This window comes from Suncus etruscus, chromosome 5, assembly GCF_024139225.1.
Source record: "Suncus etruscus isolate mSunEtr1 chromosome 5, mSunEtr1.pri.cur, whole genome shotgun sequence".
Classification (NCBI taxonomy): Eukaryota; Metazoa; Chordata; class Mammalia; order Eulipotyphla; family Soricidae; genus Suncus; species Suncus etruscus.
The window spans coordinates 76,164,551-76,170,621 of record NC_064852.1 but is presented as its reverse complement, the minus strand read 5'-3'; the positions used below and the strand labels follow the sequence as shown (position 1 = coordinate 76,170,621).

The 6,071-nt window shown below is 36.8% G+C and overlaps 1 non-coding gene across 1 annotated transcript; it reads right to left on the bottom strand.

The window, feature by feature from the left end:
- Positions 1-260: 260 nt before the first annotated feature.
- On the bottom strand, positions 261-367 carry LOC126010426 (U6 spliceosomal RNA). The gene has a single exon (XR_007496456.1). It is a non-coding gene; the product is annotated as a U6 spliceosomal RNA (small nuclear RNA).
- Between the last annotated feature and the right edge of the window lie 5,704 nt (positions 368-6,071).

Below are 6,071 nucleotides of genomic sequence, written 5' to 3'. Positions count from 1 at the left end.
AAGTAGTTTATAAATTTATAAATCTACTTAGCCATAAATTCATATTGGTCAATATGCTGATCAAATGAATAAGAATATCACTGTGAACTGGATGGCAGTATTCATGCCTTTCCAGTGGGATTGTTTGTAGGATGCATTGTTGCCTAGTACTCAGTCCCTTGGGTGGCACCAATGTCAGTTCACATATCATATATCTTAGTAATTGCAAATTTTTTCCTATTAAAATTGGACTTTCTGAATTTTGTAGTATTTTTTTTACAAAAAATATGGAACGCTTCACAAATTTGCGTGTCATCCTTGTGCAGGGGCCATGCTAATCTTCTCTGTATCTTTCCAAATTTAGTATATGTGCTGCCGAAGCGAGCACTGAATTTTGTAGTATTACATGGAAAAATAGTTTTGGGAAAAGGAGATGTTTGGCCCAAGATTTGGGTACGCAGGCTCCATGCTCAGGCTTTTGACTGGTTGTATGCAAGGCAGATCTCTAAACTTCCATACTGTCTGTTAATCCCCACACATATCTATCTTATTAATACCCCATTTTCACAAATAGTACTTCTTTTAGAGATGGTATTGGCTTAAAGGCTTATATTTTTTGGTTTGTTGTTTTTCATTTTGCTTTTGGGCCATACTTGGCTGTGTCTAGGACTTCTGTCTGATCTGTACTCAGGGATCACTCCTGGAGGACCTCAGGGAATAAATGGGATTCCAGAGATCAATCTTAGGTCAGCTGAGTGCAAGGCAAATACTCTGCTCATTGTACAATTGCTCTGGCCACAACGCTTATTATATTCTTAATTTTTTTCAGAACTGTCACTAATTCAGCCTATTAAAATATAAATGAGACATATTAAATTTAAAGTTTATTTGAGAAAATATTTATTCAAATTAAGCAATGTCAAACTGCAAATAGTTAAAAAGTACTACAGTAACAGGAACTCAGCAAGAAACTTTTATAGAGAAAATAAAGAGGAAAAATTAAGGAAATAATTGGTTTGTCATTTGACTCTTTGTGATTGGTGGTCTCTTTGTGATTTGTGATTTTGGTTTCTATTTCATAACCTTGCATTTATAGGATTATCTTTTGATTTGCTTATGTAGGATATACCGTAGTATTAGAACTACTTCAGTTTAATTAAAATTCACCTGAATTAAATACTGTAGTCTTTTTTGCTTATTTCCCCATACATTCGGGTAGCTCTATATGTATATATGTGCATTAAATTAAATGAAATAGTTTCACTTTTATTTTAGGTATATTTTAATTATTAGTTTTAGAGATAAATAATATTATTTATGGAGTACGATTATTTATTTGCTAATAAAGTCATAAAGCTAAAGAGTTCTCATTTCAGAGGAGAATCTTTTATGGGGGATTTTCAAACACAGGCTATTTTGTTTAACTATATAGACTGATAGAAGCCACAGATCCTGAGCAGTCAGGGCAGCAGTGCTAAACCATTGGTGAATCTAGGGAAGCCTTTCTACTGAAGAGTTGTTCTGTACAAGGCATCAATAATACCTGTGACACAGGTATTATCAGTTCAGAATTATTGTTTGCTATGGTACTTCACCATTTGCTTATAGATATATGTATTATTTATGGGTTATAATTAAAAATTATTTGAATCTATATATATGGCAAGGAGGGCAATTTTTCTTCATTATAAATACAATTCTTTGCATCATTTAGCAAACATTAGGCCAGAACAGAGATGCCTAAACTTATTGGCCTTCTATCCCCTTTTCAGAAAAAAATATTCAGTAATCTCTGGATCATTCTTTAAATGAACAAAGTGACCCTACATACCACCCACAATTATACCCAGTTATACCCCTTGTACCTGTATTATTCCAGTGCCTGCAAGGATCATTGTTCATTGGGAAACATTAGGTTAGGTGCTGAGACCATTAAAAAACACATTTACTGTTCTCCCTATTCACATACTGGTAAGAGCAAATGGCCTGTAAGTAATTATAATGGGGCTGGAACATGGCATCAGTAGTTGATTACATGTCTCACATAGGGGGATCCAGAGTTCTATCCCAGCCACTTCACAGTCCCTTGATCACTGCCAGGTAAAGCTCTTATGGCTGTGTGTGTCCCTGGTAGTCCTTAGACATAGTGGACCAGGCGCCTAAGTTCCACAGCTCGGTGGAGCATTGTCACAGTTAAGTAGCCAGGTCTTTCCACATCCACTGAAAGATATGTAACCTATTTTTTAAAAATTACAGAAGAGTATGAGATGCACATCACAAGAATAGACCTAATGATAATATGTAGCTCTGAGGAAAGTGACCGTGAAGGCTTAGGGAGATAAACTGCCTATCTGTTAAACTCTTGTACGTGTGTATGTACCAATGTATGTAGCTCCCCTTTCCCTTCCCTCTGTTGTCATTGTTGTAGTGAACAGGTCACAGTGCACATGCCTGATGATGTTGCTTGCACGTTTCACTGTGTTGCTTGGTGGAGGTCACTAATGTGGTGGCTCTTACACAGATATGTTTGCCACATATCTGGTATTATAGCATTCACTGGGGTTTGTTACAATGGTTACCCACATGCTCTCTGGGTTCTCAGTCATTGTTGTTCATGCACATCTCTTTTGGTTGAGATGCTCACCAGAGCCCTTTATACCCCTTTAGTTGTGGTGCTCACAAATAACTTGGCTGGATACAGCTGGAGATAACTTTAGCATCCCGGGTCACAGACTACAGAGCTGCAGGAACAAACAGCAGTAGTGTAATGACCATATGCTTATATCAAGGGCTGACCTGGGTTGCTTTACTTCCTTAAAACTAGCTCTCTAAGGAATTTGAACACCCCACTGGATCCATGCTTAAATCCTTTTTTCCTTAAAAAAAATTGGGAGTGCCTGAAGAGAGAGAACAGTAGCTAAGATTTTCTCTTATGTTCTCTCTCCATTACCCTTGAGATATATTCCAGAACAATAGCTCTGGAAGATCAGCCTGGCACACTAAACCTGCTCTTCAAGATTCCAATCTGAAATTTTATTTTATTTTATATTTTTTTAATCTGGAATTTTATTACATGGATAGAGCCTGACTCATTTTTCTATAGTATCTTCATATTACTCTTAATGCTATTTCTTATTATTATAATATCTCTCTGCATCATCTTTTTTCCCTTTTTTGGATTATAATCAGCAATCTAAAAGAAAAAAAACATCCTCTGACTTTTTTTATTATACTTATCAGTGCTTTACTGTTCATCCTTATGTGTGTTCAAATAATGCGTCTTTTTTCCATTTGTCAGTAAGTGGATGTTGAAATTACTTCAGTTATTTGATTTTTATAGTGAAGAAATAAGCATGAGTATATGGATCTTTTTTTAGTATTTTCTTTTGCTTTATCCCTGATGGTGCTTAGGGCTTACTTCTGGCTCTGCACATAAGAATTACTCCTTGTGGGGCTGAGGAGATGATGACCGGATTGAACCCAGGTCAGCCACATACAAGGGAAGTGCCTTGGTTTGGTTTTTTGTTGTTGTTGTTATTATTTTGTGGGTTTTTGTGGGGGCTGTTACTTGGCAGCTCTCAGTGGTTACTCCTGTCTCTGTGCTCAGAAATTGCTCCTGGAAGGTTTGGGGATCTTATGGGATGCCTGGAATGGCACCTGGGTTGCCTGCATGCAAAACAAACACACTACCTGCTGTGCTATCACTCCAGCTCCAATAGTCACATTTTTAAAGTTTGGTAGTTATAGTTTAGATTTCTTGCTTTCAGTTGTATTAGTTCTGTTGTTCAGATATATAAATATATCACAGTTCTACATCTCCATTCTGTCTGGGGCCCCTGCCTCCTGCCTGTTACCTCCCATCACCTTTCTTAATTCCTATCTTCAATTTATTTCATTCCATACTATTCCTTTGGATTATATAATTTGGGACCAGTGTAATCTAGATATCCTCCTGCCTTTGATATCTTCTTATATTCTATTGCATGTTGTTCTTTAAACCACGGATAAGTGATTATCATCTGGTATTTAACTTCCTTTTTTTCTGACTTTATGTGATATTTTCTAGTTCCATTCAGTTGTAACAAATTACAGATTTCAACCTTTGTTTCAACTGCAGAGTATTTCATTGTGTATATATACACACATTCATTATCCACTCATCTGCCATTAGATGCGTAGGTTGACTCAGTCACCTAGCTATTGTGTTAAATGCTTCAGTGGATATTAGTGTGCATGTGTCCTTTAGAAAGAAAATATGCTGAGTATAGATATCAAAAAGTGGAATTGCTGTGTCATGTAACAGCTCTATTTTCAGTTTTCTGAGAAATCTCCTTACAGTCTTACTTAGAGGTTGAACCATGCAGCATTCCCACCAGTAGTGAATGAGAGTTCCTTAACACTGCATCCCTACCAACATAGATTGTTTCTACTAGTTTTGATAAGTACCATTCTCACTGGTGTAAGATATGATACCACATTGTCATCTTTGGATTTCCCTGATAATGAGCACTTTTTCATGTGCCTATTGGCCATTCTTCCATCTTTAGAGAAGTGGCTTATTCATTTTCTCTTCCAATTTTTAAATAGTTTGGGGTTTTATTTTTGCTATTATTGATTTTTGTGAGTGCTTTATATATCTTGGATAATAAATCTTTGTTTTTGTTTTTGGGCTACACTTAGCAATACTCAGAGATTGCTCTTGGCTCTGTGCTCAGAAATCACTTCTGGCTGGCTTGGGAACCATATGGGATGCTGGGAATCAAACGTGGGTCTGACCAAGGTCAGCTGCATGCAAGGCAAATGTGTTATTACTTTGGCCCCAAGGATATTAAATCTTTATTCGATGTATTGAGTGTACATATTTTCTTTCATTCAATTGGATGTCTTTTAGTTTTAGCCCATGTTTTATTGTTTGTTTGTTTTTGCTGCCTAGAAATTCTTTAATTTGGTGTGATTCCATTTGTTTATTTTTATTTCTGTTGCTTTTGTCAGTGTATAATCATTGAAGGAGTTGCCATGCAGAAACTACAGCAGCCAAACTTTAATTTGATGTGGTATCTTTATTTTTATTTCTGTTGCTTTTGCCAGTAAAATCATTTGACTTCCAAATATTGGTGCATTCTATTGTTATTTTCCTTAATGTACTTTATGGATTATGGTCTCATCGTAGGGTCTTGGATACTCTTTGAATTCTCTGTTTTGTAAGGTGTGAGATAATGGATTCAAGTTTCTTAAATATGTAACTATCCAGTTTCCATACATCATTTGTTGAGGATGCTATCCTTCCTTCACTTCAGAGAAACCTCTCTTTTATTATGGTTCATCATTTACATTCTCATCAGCAGTTCACTAAATTTCACAAAAATTATTTCTTATTTAGTGATACCCTTTCTAACAAGTATGAGATGCTATCTCATTTTGCTTTTGATTTGCATTTCCTGGAAGATTAGAAATGTTAGTTGTGTATGTGTTGGCTAACAATATGTTGTTGAAAAAATGCCTTTAGAAGTTTTGCCCGTCTTTAATCAGATTATTTGCTTTTGCTATTGATTTGTATGAATTCTTTATTTGGGATATTAGCCACTCATGAAATTTACAATTTGGAAGTATTTTCTCCCATAAAGTAGGTTGCCTTTTCATGTGGTTGATGGCTTCCTTTTCAAGTATAGAAGCCTTTAACTGATGTGGTCTCATTTGATTTCTTTTCCTCTTCCTTCCTTCCTTCCTTCCTTCCTTCCTTCCTTCCTTCCTTCCTTCCTTCCTTCCTTCCTTCCTTCCTTCCTTCCTTCCTTCCTTCCTTCTCTTTCTTTCTTCCTTCCTTTCTTCCTTTCTTCCTTCCTTTCTTTCTTTCTTCCTTTTTCTGTCTTTTTCCCTCCCTCCCTCCCTCTCTCCCTCCTCCCTCCTTCCCTCCCTCCCTCCCTCCCTCCCTCCCCCCTCCCTCCCTCCCTCCCTCCCTCCCTCCCTCCTTCCTTCCTTCCTTCCTTCCTTCCTTCTTCCTTACTTCCTTCCTTCCTTCCTTCCTTCCTTCCTTCCTTCCTTCCTTCCTTCCTTCCTTCCTTCCTTCCTTCCTTCCTTTCTTTCTTTCTTTCTTT